This window comes from Tenrec ecaudatus, chromosome 5 (assembly GCF_050624435.1).
Source record: "Tenrec ecaudatus isolate mTenEca1 chromosome 5, mTenEca1.hap1, whole genome shotgun sequence".
NCBI lineage: Eukaryota > Metazoa > Chordata > Mammalia > Afrosoricida > Tenrecidae > Tenrec > Tenrec ecaudatus.
Window position 1 is genome coordinate 80,393,522 of NC_134534.1, and position 17,504 is coordinate 80,411,025.

Consider the following 17,504-nt stretch of genomic DNA (forward strand, 5'->3'; position numbering starts at 1 on the left):
CGGAAAATAGGTTCAACAAAAACAATGAGGTATCAACAATGATAACGTAAGAGTACTATTCCCTGAGCTCCATCAGCAACCAAGCTAAACTGTAAAGAGTTAAAATCCTTCAAAAGTGGATTCCTCATCATCATCCATATCCCAATGCAGAGCTCCAGCTTCAGAGGATGCTGGCCTCACTGGGGTACCACTGACCCGTGTATAAGCTGAACCCCAGTTTTTCAGCACATTTTTTTTGTGCTGAGAAACTAGGCTTATACAAGAGTATATACGGTAGATAAATTTATCTGAAATCACTATCAATGGTAGCCCACAAAGTTTCATGACTTAATTTTCTAAATGCAGAGGAAGCGTGTTAAGGGAATTAAATTGTCCTTTTGCAGGCTAGCAAATTATGAGCAGCTTCCTACATTTAATTAGTTCTGAATCAGATAGTTGATGAGAAGTCCTGGGGAATGTGATCGGCTTTTTTCAAACATTGTAAACTACAGGACCCTTCAGAAAAAAAAAGTCTTAAATTAACAGGTATGTCAGGAATCCACAGGAAAACCTCAAATAGGGCTCAAGTAAACAGGAATAGAGTTTTCATTAATTAAGTACGTTTTTGGTTTGTAGTGCCCACAGCTTTTGAAGTTTCAGTACTCCAGGGCAGAGGCTTCTGTAAAGACCTAGGGTGAATTTCACAGAGTGAGACAGCAGTGTCCATGGGAATGTTAATGTCAGGCTTCTCCATTAATAAGCACAGCAGTTTCTCCTTGCTGTTAAATGCCACCATAGGAAAACCTGCTGTTATGTCCAGGGAGTAGGTGCATTCTATCTCTGATTCAAGAGTCTGTGTCATAAGCTGCTTCTTTAATTTATATCAATCTTATTTTCCTGATGCCTAGCTTTCATGTGCTGGTTCAACGTACTGGGTTTCATGTCTCCAAGGAGCGGTCATTTATTTTGTTTTTTAGAAGATTGAAATTGTTGAACTTTAAAGATATTGGCTTATATATCAGAGCTGAATGGGCTGGTTTGACGTTGGGAGCAAACGGGCATTTGATAATTATTGATGATGGAAAAAATTTGAAAAAAAGAGGAAGGGACAGGATTTGGAAAATATGGGCTTGGTGATAGCAATGAAGTCTGGAGATCGTATGATAGAATTTTGTAGGACCAACGAACTAGTTTATCACAAATGATGCTGACACAGTGAATACACAGGAATCAAACTGAGTACATCTGTGAGAAGAAGCAATATCAGCAGCCACAATGAGGCCAGAGGCTGACTGTGAAATAATCAATTGCTCATATATATATATAAAGTCAAGTTGAAGTTGAGGAAAATGAAAACAAGTCCAGAAGAACCTAAATGGAATATAACCCACCTGAATTTGGAGACTAGCTCAAGAATAAATTTGACTGATTGAACACTAATGACAGAAGACCTGTGAGCCGTGAGATGACATCATGAACATCATACACAGAAAAACAAAATGCCATTAAAAATTTCTTTCTCATTTTGATTGTGCCCGATCTGAAAATTAATGTCTGGAAACTTTATTCCACTCATGCCATTATTATCAACTCTACTTTTAGAAGTAGACATATTTTGATAGTCTTTCCATCTGAAAGGCTCACTTTATGGTAATGTTCTCTATTATTCATGAGGCTTTCACCATCTGACATATTTCACTGCTCTTCATAACATTTTCCATGGTTAATTCCTCAGATGTGGACAGCCTATTTATTCTTCGAGGGATCTCTTTAGTCTGGAAGTTCGGCTGAAAACTGCTCACCTTGTGTGACTCAGCTGGTATGTGAAATTCCACTGACAGCTTTCAGAGTCACAGCAAAGCATACCCACCACATGATGACAAACGAACGATATATTCTCTATTACAAAATATTTCTCAGTGACGGAACTCTGAAAGAAACAGTTGCTTTATTTTTATGATGTTCTTACTTCCACAATAGTGTTTAGTCATTGGATTATACAGAATAAGCAGTTATGTTATTATTAAAAATCTTTCAATGATAAATAATTTGATTCCCTACATATGAATATTTTATTTTCATATAGATTTCTTAAATATTTTGTATACTTTCTGCTGTTCTGCGAAATTATATAGAAGATAAAGTATGACAACATAGAAATTAAATTTTAAGTTATATGAATCTTGATGTTTAATTCTTATATATTAGTTTTAAATAGTATTGTAAAATACTAAAATATGCATTGTTGATTCCAACATCAGCCTCAGGAATAATGCTTAAAATGTATTATTAGACATATACAGATTATTGACAGGAGAAAAGATGTACACAAATTACTGACATTATTAATTATTCTTCTACCCCCCCCCCCATTGACCTGCTGCCAACAAGTTGATTCAGACATATAGGGCCCCCATATAGGGTTTCCATGGTGTTAAATCTTTAAAGGATCATATAGCTTTACCTTTCTCTCTCAATTTTCCATGTGGATATGAAACACTGACCTTGAAAGAGGGATCTCTTGCTTAATTTGTCACATTTTAGGCTTTAGTTCACTGCAAATGAAGAAAGTCTCTCCTGTTTTCCTCCCTGGAATATGCTCCAAGTGTCTCCATTGAGAGAGCGAGTGCTGTAAATCTTCATGGTTACATTCTCAAACTCCAATTTAGGATAAGGGAATTAGCTATTGTGTTAGCCTGGGTGGACTAGAGAAACCTATTCATAGACACTCATATGTGTATAACAAAGAGTTCATATAAAGAGTAATTGTACATTAAGAAAACACCACACAGTCCAGGCCAGATCAAATCCATAAATCTGGTATTAGCCCATAAATCCAATACCAAACAACCCAATATCTCTTCAGACTCACGAAACACATGCAATGACACCAAATGTAGGAAGATCACAAGTCAATGGCTGGGAAGTCATGGGGATCCAGTGGCAGTGTAAGCATCTCAGCTCTGGCAGGGGTCTCCATGTGGCTCCTCTAGCTCAGGGCTCTAGCATAGCTCCATGTGTCTCGTCAGCTACAAAGTCTCCCAGGGAGTGAGCCTGTGTCCTGCCTCCATTGAGCTATTTATCTCCATGTGTGCCTCCATATGAGGTCATCAAGCTGCCACCCAGTTGACAGGCTAAACTCCACTCTTTCACTCACTCATAAATCGCAAATTAACAACAGATTATGTAACTACCACAGTTGTGTGTGCCCGGGGTGGGAGGGCAGGGTCAGAACAAAAACACATAAGGGTACATGAAGCTCGTGCATTAAAAAGGGTACCCTCAGAAAAATGTTTCTTTTGAGAACATTAATATTGTCTGAAGGGTTGGGGGAGCCATGATTCAGGATGTATAGCCTGTGGCTCTGTGAAAGTTGATCCACTGCTAGAGGGGAAAACTATTATATGCTAAAAGTGAATGTAACCAGGCAAATGTAGTAACACCCAAAGGCATACAAAAGTCCCAACAAGACAAGAGAAAGCAGAATTATCTCACTGACCTTCCAGATCTGTTAATAAAACAGACAAAGAATCTCATCCTGCCTCTGTGTTTGTCCAGAGCACCTGGTGGCCCCACCCTTACTCGGTTGTAATCTCAGTTAGCAGTCTAATGCTGACTACTGACTAGATCCTGCTACCAGGGATCCATGATACAGTAAGATAGATGGAGAAATGATAGACAGACAGAAGATAGAAATATTAAATAGATGGTGGATAGATGATAGATAGATAGATAGATAGATAGATAGATAGATAGATAGATAGATAGATATCCAAATCGTGTATTTGGTTAAAACTTCAGCCCTGAGAAGTTGATTTACCAATACAAAAACAAATATTGTGGGCTTATTTCTTTTTGTTTGTTAAGTAATTGAAATATAGGTTGTAGATCTATTAACTTATATCATAGAAACTTTGACTGAAGAATCTGTTTAGATCATAAGAAAGAGATATTTGACTTTATTGCAATTTGTGCATACACTAATAGAGTGGCTTCCTTGTTCTGTACTATTTGCAGAATGAGGAAAACAAAATAGCCTAGTGGTCATTCATTTTGCTACAATCCAAATGGTCAGTAGTTCGAAACCAGCAGCAGCTCCATGGGAGAAGGATAGGACTTTCTACTCTCCGCTGGTAAACAGGGTTTCACAGGGGGTCGCTATGAGTCAGCCTTGATTCAATGGCAGGCAATTTGGTTCGGTTTGGAGATGTTCTACTAGTACAGAGCAAGAAAACCATCCCTCTTCCTTAGTGAATGCCCTTTTCAAAATATCTTTTGCTGCACTTCTGTTTCAATCTTCCATCATTTCATGGCTAGGTTTTTGCAATTGCATTCTCATAGGCCTCCTTGCCTCGGGGCGGGGGGCTGGGGGTGGGCTCCCTTTCTAAGCTAATCTCCATAGAGAAAACCCTTTAAAGCACAACTATGAATCTGCCTCTCCAAGTTTCCAATCCAGGGATCCCCAATCTTGCTTGGAACTGAGCTCAGGTAATGGGCTTGGGGCTACGCACATCAGACGTCTCCTTCTCTTAAGTAACTATTCTGTTCCTGTTCTCCCCTTGCCCTCTTATTTCTTGTGTTAACCTTTCCATTGCCTTTAAGTGCCCTCAATGAGGCCATGTTTTCTAGTCTTATCTACAAACCTTGTCATTGCCTTCTTAATATTTCTTATCCTACCTCCTCTAAATTATTTCCCCCTCAGTAATTAGGTATTAAGTTTAGTATAACAAATATTTTGTTTTTCTCCATTTGTTGCCAGTCTTCCAAAGTGGAATATTGGTTAGATTATTGAAGATATGTCTATTTAGTTAGCTCACTGCTTTGTACCCAAGAGCCTATGAAATAAGTTTATGTGAATTACTCTAACTTGGGGGATAAAAAAATGTTCAATTTCTTAAATATCTGAAAATGTCAATTATATGTAGAAACCTTCTAAACCAAACCAAACCCCATTCATTGCCACTAATTAATACTTGCTCTTAGTGAACCCCGAGGACAAGGTCTAATTGCTCCTGTGGGTTTCTTATATTGTAATTCTTTTTGAGAGTAGAAAACCTTGCCATTGTCCTAGGGAGTGGCTGGTGGTTTGGAACTGTTTAGGGACCATAATGGTACCGGGATTAAACTTCTTGTTTTACTGAGAGAAATATTTGCTTCCTGATGATGTAGGGTATTGTAAGACTCATAGAGACTCCTTGGAGGAAGAAAACCTTGCCAATTTAGGGGAACTTCCAACTGCTTAGCAGTTGTAGAAATGTAGTCCCAAGATGTGGTTGTGGACTCGGCACATGCTCTGTTCAAATCACCTCCCTCCTTCGCCCAACCTCAATTATATTTGGTACTTGTCTTGATAAAAATCCCTTTGTAATTTTCTATTTAATCATGAATCAAGGTAGCCTAGAATTGTTGTAAACATCAAGAAAATTTCCATCTAGTTGGAAAATATATTTTAGGTAGCAAAATCTTCATGCTAGTTCTTGTTAGCGTGTTTCTGATGTCCAGCCTACCCACTTCCGGGTGCTGATGCTGGTATCTGTCTTTTCTCCCCTTGAGACTGCTCTCCAAAATACTCCTTCACAGTCTAGAGCAGTTTAATGCCAATGTTGTGGCAGAAGAATTTATAGTAAACCTCTATGATTACAAATCAGGGCCATTGCCAGGGGCCTCCAATAAAGGGACAGCACTGTTACAGAATTGCAGCTGGCAGCGAAACTGAGATGGTTTCCCCCATTTGTTTGAAAATGATAAGTTCATTTATAAAGTCATGGTCCACTATATATCCTTTTACTAAAATTACAGATATGTTGGGGTATGTTTAGCCCATTTTATAACTTCTTGTCCATTTAAAACTGCTTGAAATTCATTTTATTAACACTCCTCTCAGAGAAACATTAACACAGCAAAAGTTGTAAAAAAAAAAAAAGCTTCACAAAAGCACATTTATTGGATGTAACATCTACCAAATATAATGCTGGTTGAAAATAAACCTGGAGCTGGCTCAAGCTGTCCCTGAAAGTGACTGCTGAGAAGCCTGAGGTGGAGAAGCAATACAGACTGGGGCCTTAGCCCGACGCGGAGCCATGTGACTTGATGAAGCCTGTTGTGGCTGCTACTAAAGTTGAAAGACTTCAACTGCTTGGGAGTGCTGTCCACAAGTGGAATGAACAATAAGAGAAGAAAATAAAGCAAATACACAACTATCCCATGGCCTTCGGGTTCATTCCAGCACTCATGGACTCTCTATAGGGGCTCTCAAGCTGTAAATTATTACAGGAACACTCAACCTCAACTCTCTAACCTCCAGTGGCTGTTGTGTTTGAAACACTAAGCTTGCAATTGCCCGTCCACCATTTATCTAACTGTCCTTTGCAGAATGAAGAGAACGCCTTATTAGACACATGGATGAAGCAACCAGTGGTTCAATCCCAGAGGACTCAGACCCAAAGAGGAGCAGCTGGCATGAGGGGCACATCAGCAACTACCAACAGTGATTGCAGTGGCCATACACTGTCCTCAACATGGGCAAAGCTTTATCACAAATCTCCTAGAGAAGCACAACCATCTGGAACAATCAGGTGCTGTTGAGGGCACTGAAAGAATAAGAAAAGGTGAAAAAAGAATGAGTCAGTGACTTGACACTAATTCTGGAAGAGGAATCTGAGGGGGAAGGTGCCACATAGTAAAGTACTGTGTGTCAGTCCGGGTGGACTAGAGAAACAAGTTCATAAACATGCATATGTGTATAAGGAAGAGGTTTCTATACAAGAGCAATGGAATGTTGAGATAACCTCCCCGCCCAGGCCAGATCAAGTTCATAAGTCCAATAGTAGCCCATATATCTCACACCAATCTATAAACTCCTCTTTAGACCACAAACACATGCCATGATGCTGCGTGCAAGAAGAGTGCAGGCCAGTGGGTGGGAAGTCTGGTAGCTCTGGTGGCATTGCAAGCATCTCAGCGCTGACAGGTGTCTCCATATGGCTTCTGGAAGTCCAGGGTCTGGGCTGCATCAGGGTAGGTCCATGTGGCTGCTCTTCAGGGATGTCTCACAGGGAGAGAGAGAGAGAGAGAAAGAGAGAGAGAGAGAGACTGCCTCTTGCCTCCAAGGAGGAAATTTAGGAATTCCTGGAATTCTTAGGAGAAGGCCATGCCCACACAGAGGCCTCATTGGCTATGATCTGATTGGCAGACTAGACTCCACCCCCTTCACTCTTAATCCTCTCAAGTCCCAAATTAACACCAGATTATGTAGCTACCACATACTGTCAGGTAAATTTTTAGAGTTTTTTTTTCATTGTATTCTGTTGCCATTTTGTGGCCTTACAAGGTTTCTGTTACTTCCAGCAGCTTATGGAAGTAACACTTTAACTGCTGCTCTCAGTCTCTGTGCACTTTGATGTCTCAGATGTTCCTGATGCAAACCATGGTCTTTTCAGTTGCCTCCGATATATTTGAAAGCTGCATAATTTAAAATTAAGATACAATCAAAATTGATGTTATTGAAGTGTATGGTTGATGAATAATACTGAATATGCTATGAGTGACCAGAAGAATAAACAAATCATTCTGAGAAAAGACACAGCCAGAAGGTAACTGAGAAGTGAAAAAGACAAAACTTCAGCTTACTTACTGGCACTTCGCATATGTAAAAGGAAAGTTCCATCACTAGAAAAGAATGCCATGATTGGTAAATTAGAGGATCACCCAAAAGTAGAGACTCCCTAAATGAGTTGGACTGACAAAATAGCCCCACAGTAGAGGCAAACCTTCATGATCTGTGATCACGAAGACAGCTCAGGACTAGGCCATGTTTTGTTTTGTTGTACACAAAATCAACATGAATTGGATTTCATGGCAACTAACAAAACAACTTATGAGGGGAACACAGAGCTTTAAAATATAGACACATGATTAAATATTATAATCATTTTATATTTATCAATGCCTAAAGTTACTTAACTCTGTGTTTCTCTCATCAGGCATGCTTAAATTACTGATAATTTATTGAGTTCTTAATATATTGAGTTCTTAATTTTAGGGTTATTTGTACAAGTCATATAGCTTTTGAAGATAGTAAACAGTAGTTTTTAAAACATAACTTTATATTCTAAAAAGTTGCAATAACACGAAGAATTTCTATCTTACATAAATTTAGTACAATTTTCAAAATCAAGAAGTTAACAAGGACACTACACTATTCCTTAACAATCGATTTTATCTGAATTCTTTAAGTTTTTCTTTTAATGTATTTTTCTGTTGCTATATCCAATTTAGGATATTACACTACATTTAGCCATCATTTCTTAAACAACATAATTTTATAATCTATGCCTTATACTTCCAACAGCGGAATCACCGTGTCTTTAAAAACATATATGTTCCTATGTGCATGTGAAAAAATATATATTTGTTCCCCTATTATATGTTACATCTTTTGATTTTCTAAAAACTAAGCTACACCAACATGAAGCTGCCAAAAATTACAGTTGGGTTCAGAAGAGAACATGAAATAAGGAATATCATTGCTGATGTCAGATATCTCTTGGTTTAAATCACAGCATAATAGTGAGATACATGTGCTTTATGATTTGAAGACATTCAACTGCATTCTTGCCTTCTTGTGTGATTTTTCAAATTGTGGTGAAGGAGTATATGTATGTATATATATATCCATTTCACATGAAATTATGAAAATGATTTTAGTTTCTGAATGAGGTTACCACAAGAATTCCTGGCAAAATGAAATTCCAGCTATCATTCATCTATCTCAATCAGAAATCAGCTCATGTGAAGCAGACTTTGACATGTTGACGGTCTGGACTGTTGTGAAATTGCATTTACTCTGATCTCGCAGCTTACGATCCTCTGTTTGGAGCACTCTAAAATTCAATAAATCTTCCCCATTTCTGTGGAACCAAACTTCACTGTTTTGGCCTATCAACAGTATTTTCATCATGGACATAAAGAAGCTTGACTGTTTAACCCATGCAATGAATTCCTAAGGTTTTGATCTTCACGTCACAATGTTTTAACTTCATAGGTATTTATTGTCTAGTTTTCACATTCAAATACAGTCTCTGTAGGTCTTGGGCCAGACATACCATTGTTTTCAAAATGGCATCTTTGTTTCTGATACTTTAAAGAGATCTTCCGTAGCAGCTCTTATCAATATAACATGTTATGTTGATTCTTTGCTGTTTTCAAAGAAATATGGACTTATATACATAAAATTCTTGACAAATTCAGTATTTTGTATACTTAATTCCCTTGGATTGTGGCCACAAGTAAAATAAATTTTTGACAACGTCACTCTTTTCTCCCTTTCCGTTGTGGTCATTTTCATTTCATTATGTTGAGCCGTAATCCATACCGAGGGTTGCAGTCTGTTGTTGACATTAGTGAGGGCTGTAGCGCCTTACACTTTCAGCAAGCAGCTTTTGTCGTCAGCATATCACAAAGCAGCCTTCCTCCAGTCCCAGATGGTTTGATAAGCATGTAAATTGAATAAGTATATTTAAATAAAGCAACCATAGCATATACATTTTCTGATTTTAAAACATGCTGCATCCACTTGCTCTATTTGAACACCCTCCTGGTAGTACATAGATAGGTACAGAGTCTGCATGATCTTATGGAATTCCCATTCTTTGTACTGTTACTCATAGTTTTCTCTGATACACACAGTTGAATATCTTTATATAGTCAATAAAGCACCACATAAACATATTTCTGGTTTCTCTCTTTTAATTCAAGTTCCATCTTATATTAGGAGTAATATCCCACATCCTACATCTTCTTCTGAATCTGTCCTAAATTTCTGACAGTTTCTTGTTGGTGTATTGTTGCAATCATTTTTAAGTTGTCTTCACCAAAAATTTTATTTGCATATAATATTGATACTGTTCAATAATTTTTGCATTCTATTGAATTATCTTTCTTTGTAATGGTCATGAATGTGTATGTACTCCATTTACTTTGCTAGCTAGCTATTTTCCAAATTTCTCAATTTAGCTCAGTGAGTGTTTCCAGAGTTGTACTCATTTTTTGAAGACTCACAATCAGTAATTCTATCAATTCCTAGAGTCTTGTTTTTCACCAATGCCTTTAGTGTGGCTTAACTCCTTCCTCTTACATTATAGGTTCCTTATTTTAAGCTAGATCTTGAAATGGTTGAAAATTGACCCCTTTTCATCTATTTTTGAAGCTCTTGCATTGTTTAGTATTTTATCCATAAATCCTTCTAAATTCGAAGTCTATGCTTGCATATTTTCTTCAGTTCTTCCCACTTGAGAAATGGAAAGAATATTCTTCCCTATGTGTTTTCTGTGCCTGGTTTTGCACATACCATTAAAATTCTTTACTTTGTCTTTTCAAGAATGTCTTTGAAACGTATGATTCAAATATTTTTTGTTATTGTTGGTCCTTTAATTTTTTTAAAAATCTTTTTATTGGGGCTTATAAGGCTCTTATCACAGTCTGTACATACATCAATTGAGCAAAGCACCCTTATACATTCGTTGCACTCATCATTCTCATAATTCACCTTCCACTTGGGTTCCTGGAATCAGCTCGGTTTCCCTTTTTTTTTCCCCATCCCTCTCCCTCCCCGATCCCACCCCTGGTCCCTTGATAGTTTATAAATAATTATTTTATATTTTATCTTACACTCCCTGGTGTCTCCCCTCACCCGCCTCCCCATTGCCCATCTCCCAGAGAGGAGGTTACACATAGATCTCCAAGATCGGTTCTCCCTTTCTACACCCCCTTCCCTCCTGGTGTCACCACTCCCACCGCTGGTGTTGAGGGGTTCGCCTGTCCTAGATTCCCTGTGCCTCCAGATCCCCACTGCACCGCTGTACATCCTCTGGTATAACCAGGTCCACAAGGCAAGGTAGAATTGGGGTCATGATGATTGGGAGGGGAGGAAGCGTTCAGGAACTAGAGGAAGGTTTTGAGTTTCATTGTTGCTACACTGAACCTTGAGTGGCTCATCTCCTCCACACTACCCCTCTGGAAGGGGTGTTCAGCTGTCTACAGATGGGCATTGGATCCCCATCACACACTCCCCCTCTTTCACGGTGATGTGATTCTCACCACCACGCCACCTTTGTTGTTGGAGACCTGGTCTCCTCTGCCCTTCACGGTCACTTATGTTGGTGTGCTGCTTCCGTGTGGGCTTGGTTGCTTCTGGGCTAGATGGCCGCTTGTTTGCTTTCAAGCCTTTAAGTCCCCAGACGCTATATCTCTCAGTAGCCAGGCACCATCAGCCTTCTTCACCACACTTGCTTATGCACACTTTTGTCTTCAGCGATTATGTGAGGAAGCTGATCACACAATGATTGTTTTTGTTCCTTTGTATCTGCTACATGGTCCATTCAACACCTTGTATTCGCTTAGGCCGTGTGCTTCTTCTCTGTGGGCTTTGTTGCTTCTGAGCTAGATGGCCGCTTGTTTGCCTTCAAGCCTTTAAGACCCCAGATGCTATATCTTTTTGATAGCCGGGCACCATCAGCTTTCTTCACCACGTTTGCTTACACACACGTCTGTCTTCAGTGATCATGTTGGGAAGATGGGTATCCTGCAATGACTGTTTAGCAGGGCGAAGTGCTATTGTATTGGGGGATTATGCATGAGGAGGCCCAATGTCCATCTGCTACCCTACTACTGAACCTATAAATATATGCATATAAATCTATGGACTCAAATATTTTCCTTCATCATTTCTTCTTTTCTCATTAACTACTCTAGATTCAAGATCAAGTTTCAGAGTCTCCTCTGAAAATGCATTCTCTTCTTTTCCTTTTTACCAGGTTTTAAAAATTAAGCTTTCACTTTCTACTTTACAATGTCCTTGATTTCATCTCTGAATGCATCTTGTCTTAGGCAACTAGCATTTAGTGCATCAAATATATATTGGAGGTGGTTTACAAATCCAGATGGAATATACTCATCTTATTTTGATTACCATAGACTTGATTTGATTTTCTTCAACTTCAACTCAAACATACATAAGCCAACACAAACAAACAACAACAAACTCACTTCCTTTGAGTTGATTCAGTCTCATAGAGACATAGAGGCAATCATTGTCTGGTTTGCAGTCAGCCCCTTGCAATGTTCTAGTGGATGATAAACCTTCTCCGATGTCTTTTCCCTCAGATATAGTTAACTGGATTCCTGTCTATTCTTCCATCAATATTCACAATGCCAATATTGACCACAACAATGCCTTGTTGTCATTGATATTTTTAAAGGTATTTACTATGAATAATTCATAAATTTAGGAAATTATATCATCTAGTCACTAGTGTGTTTCTAGTGACGAGATTCTAGTGTGTTTATATTGCCAAGGTAATATTTTCAACTGCTTATTCTTTCTTTTCATTGATTTTTCCAACTTTTGAATCCCAACCAGAGTAATTATAAATGCATCTTTATTACTATTATATGTTCTATTAATTTGAGACTGCATAAATTGCTTAAAATCTTCAATATCTTTATCTTTGGCATTACTAGTTGCTATGTAAAATTTACTAATGGTTTTATTATTTTTCTTTATTTGATATTTCTTATAGGTATATGAGTATTATTTTATCACTGTTAACATCATTCTTATTGATAGGTTTAGTAATGCTGTTTGTATGATAATGAATATAATGTAATTCATCTTGTAATATCCAGCATAGCAGACCATGTGATTGATTCAAAATGATCAATAACAGTCCATCACAGCTTACTAATATTTAGGATCTCAACCTCACAAGATACCATGGTATTTTTGATAAATACCATGTTTTATTGATTCATAATTCATTCCAATTACTAATGGATATTTAGAATGGTTTCTCTTTATTTTGAATAATATTTCATAAGCAAATGGATATCAGCCTCCACCTAATTAATCTCCACTCTACATTGAGAAGGATACTCTCCCGTCATGACCCGTTTAATTCCAAATTGTTTTTCCAACCCTCCAGTTCAGAGCAACTGACTGGTACTGAAGAATTCACATTCCTAGGCGCTTTAGACAAGCATGCTGAGGGAAACTAAACCCAAATGTGTGCACCTCCTTTAGTAAATCCAAATGCTTACTGTGCTTATAATGATTTTTCTGAAATAATTTTTACCTGATTCAATTTTATTTTGAATATATTTCTTATTGTAGAACGAGTCCTCTTTTTGAAATATGCCTCTCCTGTTGCTCCCAAGATAATATAAATGAATATTTAAATATGATAATTATAAAATAGGGTTGTGTAGTACAGGGATTATACAGCAGTGCATTTTGAGATAATAAAAATTCAGCTTCAAGTTGAAAAGCTTCCAAGGTATGTGTCATAAAAGGTTTCAAACCTTTTTGTTAATTTATTTACATTTAAAAAAACATACCTGCTTTAAATTCAAATTTGTTCCTAAAGTATCCATTTTCTCTTACCCCTATCTTGGCTATTTGCTATTCAAATTAGTTTTGTAAAATTCAATAGTACATTTTATTGTGACAGTTATTTGTGCTTATCATTTGCTGTAATACCTGTGGGGAAAAATGGCTCACAGTGCATTCTGTCTCTTCAATCATGCATTTATTTTACGTGACTCAAGCGTGAAGACAAACGAAGGATGCCTTTTGATAACTCTGCAGAACTCTATGCAAAGGCATAGGGACTGGTAGGTTAGACACAGGAAAAAAGAGTGGATGTTAAAAAATGTCCCTTAGTGCTACAATTATCACTTTATTAGTTATAACCTCATCCTAAATACTAGGACACTGGTGGTAAAATAGTTAAAAGTACCTGATGCTAACTGAAAGACCGGTGGTTGAACCAACCACTTCTTGGGGGAATTATATAGCAGCGATTTCCATGAAGATTTACATCCTTTGAAACCCAACAGGCACAGATCTGCTCTCTATGATCTCTCTAAGTCAGAATCAAGGAGATGCCATTTTCTTTTGCTTTCTTTTGCTTTTAACTCTCCAAAACCACATTCAGTTCAAACTACTAAAATTGAATGATAATACTTTGAAAAATAATGGAATATTAAAAAATGTAAGCATCCAGAAAATTATATAAGCGAGGATATCAATAGCAAGCACACCATGCCTAGGTTTAAATATATTTTTAATGTTATATACCAATTTATACTATTTTTTCTTTTGCCTATATAATTAAAAGCTTATGGAAAGTATGTGTTTTATCATATTCAATCAAAGCTGAAACATCTGTCTTAATTGAAATATAACATAGAGATTAAAGATGCTTGATTATTCTAAAACTGGGAGAGTTCAGTTCCAGATATGAAGGTTGACTAAGGGCAATAGTCTTAGAGAACCCACCAGTCTGTCAACCAGTAAGTAAGGTCTCTTTAGTGATTTTGAGTTGTGTTTCACATTTTTCTCCATTTTATTTGGACTGCTTTGTTATGTCTTGTTTCAGTAGCTCAATTATTCTAATGTTGTTCCTCTTCCTAGCATCAGACATTGTTTGCAAATTTTCTTAAGCTTTCTGAGTATCTTGTCATTGACTGTCATTCCTATCTGTTGAAGGGTGCCTGGTTATCCTCTAGGTTACTGACAAGGCTCTTCCTTTCGCTATCGTTTCCCTCATCTCCTGTATGTCTCCAAGAATCATTCTGAATATTTGTGTGTGTGTGTGTGGCAGAAGAGCATCTGCTTCTTCTATGAATGTTGCTAGGTTCAAGACTTCCTCCGATGTTGCCTTTTGTATCCCCGGTTTCTTCTTTCAGGTTGTTGAGGTAGTTTGCTGTCTGCATGACTCTTTGGAGCAGCTCAGCTCCATTTTTCCAGGAGTCAAAGATCCCTGGGCTCTCTCTCTGGGAAGTTGATAAGAATCAACCTCCTGTGGCCTGCCTGTAGCCAATTGCCCTGGGGAACAGGCTTTGGGTTTGTCAGTCAGGAGGTTCCCTCTCATCATAACCTATTCTGTTTTTTGGAGGGTGTGCTTGGATGGTCTTCTAGGGGGTGCTGGCTGCACAGTTGCAGGACTCAAGGGTGTGCTGTGTAGGCGGATAAGGTGAGGAGCCATGGTGGTTTGGTAGAGAGCATTGGAGGGAGGACTCGGGACAGGTGGGTGGGTGGGTAGATGGTAGATGAAGGTTGATTGGCAATGGCCCCCAGAGTGTAGTTGCAGTTATAGGGGCAGCCTGTTGGGGGCACCATGAAGCCTGGCGCCATGCCCTGGGGGGCGAACTGGTTCTGGCCATTATTAACAGTCTTTCAGAGACTTTTTGTAACCCCCAAACCTGGTAAAATCAGTTTTGGGCCTGGGTTGCTGCTTTCAGCTGCTGTGGATTTTTCTTGTTTTGTTATGTTAAAGCTCCGTAGTCTGTGCTCAGGGGATCTGATATCTGCCTGTTTTGTTCCACTACAGTTCTAGTAATAGACCTGGTTTCTGGTGGCTTTCATTCAAAGTTACACAAAGGGACACAGTCTCAGATTGAAGGCATTGTTCTTTATGTTTATTAATTTATTATATAATGGGCTTGTAGGGTGCCTTGCTATCAGAAGCTGTGTGCTGTCCCCAGAGGAGGAGGACCAGATTAGACAAGTGGGTTTGGAACCCACGGAATCTGAATTGCACCCAGCTTCCTCCTGAACAGCTCTGTAGGTTGTGCTCTGGGGATCTGTGCTCTATTATGGGTCAATATCCTAGGCTCCAGGACCTAGGCGCTGTACAATTGCACCAAAATAGTATCTAATTGTCTGTTGTTAGCCACACCGGCAGGGGGCTGGGGAGCTGTGGAGAGGGGGACAGGGGAAGGCCACACTCTGTTCCATGCCAGGGAGGGGTGATGCAAAGCCCAAGAATGCAGGACTGGGGAGGGTTGCAGAGAGGATGCCTTTCTTTGTGAGCCCATGTGGCTAGTCTTCAGACACTGTGCACAAGCCTGAGATAATCACCCCCCTTAGACAGCAGTCTGGAGAAACTACTGCACTTTGTGGCTCTTGGATCTTGGGCACAGGAAGGGGTGGCCGACATCGTCCTACTGGACCTGGTGAGGGATTAGCTGAGCCTGTGGTCAGACACGGTAAACATAGAGTGTTTTAGCCAGTCCTCAAGTCACTCAGTGGGTGATAATCTCAGGGGGAAGTCTGATCCAAAGACCCTAGTACACTTGAACTCTCTCTTGGCACCCTCCCTCCTACTATTGGCCTCTTTATCTCTTGATTTTCTGATCTAACAGGAAGAGATCTGGGTAGGTGATTGCACCTGAGCACCATTTGGGAACCTCTCTGAAAAAAGTCACCTGAACATTTGTCTTGATAACCAATTAAATTGATTCCATATTTACAGCAGAGTTCATTTAAAATATTTTCTTCACGTATCTTTTTAAATCTTATTTGAAGAATTAACAAAACCAAGTTTTAAATTAATTTGCAAGATTTTTGTAACATAATTTTAATGTAATAGAGTCTGATAAGCCCTATAGAGCCCTGATAAGTCTACAGAGCCCTATTGGCACAAATGGTTAAGTGTTGGACTGATCATTGCAAAACCGGTTGTTCATATCCACACATACCTGTGCATTGCAGTTATTTAATTTGTTAAAGCAGAGTCTTACTATATCAAAAGTATGTTGTGAGACTCAAGCTGATAGAATAAAATAATGAAAATGCCCATTAAATTGAAAAGGTGAAGCAAAATAGTTGAAAAATATAGTATCTGTGACTAGATGTCATAATTCATTAGACATTTCACTTCTGGGAATGCTATTTGCATATTTATTGGTCTAATATCACAATTATGCTTCAAACATCCACTTCAATATTTATTGAAATTCAATCATAATTAGATGTTTCTCTATGTAAATTAACTGGCTGTCTAAGGTAGGCTGGGATTGGAAGGGCTGGGCTCAGAACTGTAGTTTGGGACTGACTTTATAAACTCTTCACTTTCTGAGGACCGCCTTGAGCATGTTTTTCAATGACAATGTCAGAAGCACCAGTTTCCAACCACAACAATGCTGTATCCTTAATATCCCATTGCTCAGGCAAGTTCGAGAAAAGCAACCGCACCACAAACAGTGAGTTTAAGGAAAGTAAACACTGCCAACCACAGGACATTAAGTAAATCGCATGATCTGGTACACTTCTCCCACATAGGATTTGGTTGAGAGATAGATTAAATGCTTTGTGAAGAATGCAATACCTTGGTGAGGAGTGCTTGTGTCTATGCTTGACTCTCGCAGGAAGGGACTGGTGGAAAGAGTGGCTCATCTGTGTAAGTATGAAAACCATTTGTACAAAGAGTTGGTGTCATTGAAATTTTGTATATGAATAAATCGTTCATAATCTATACTCATTTAAATAAATTTCTTTTGAATGTCATAGAAATGCAGTTTGGAACACTAATGGTAATCACATAACATACTCGTTTTTACTGTATCTCTTATTTTTACTGGAAAATTCTGAAAGACTAAAAGATCCTGCCCTAGAAACACATTCCAATATTAAAAGTTTTACCATCACAAAGGAGCCCTGCTGGTGTAGTCAGTTAGGTGTTGGA

The 17,504-nt window shown here is 38.5% G+C and overlaps 1 protein-coding gene across 2 annotated transcripts in view; it reads left to right on the forward strand.

The window, feature by feature from the left end:
* Nucleotides 1–17,504, forward strand: part of SNTG1 (syntrophin gamma 1) — a 233,717-nt gene that overhangs the window by 155,608 nt on the left and 60,605 nt on the right. The gene's annotated exons all lie outside the window — the stretch shown is intronic.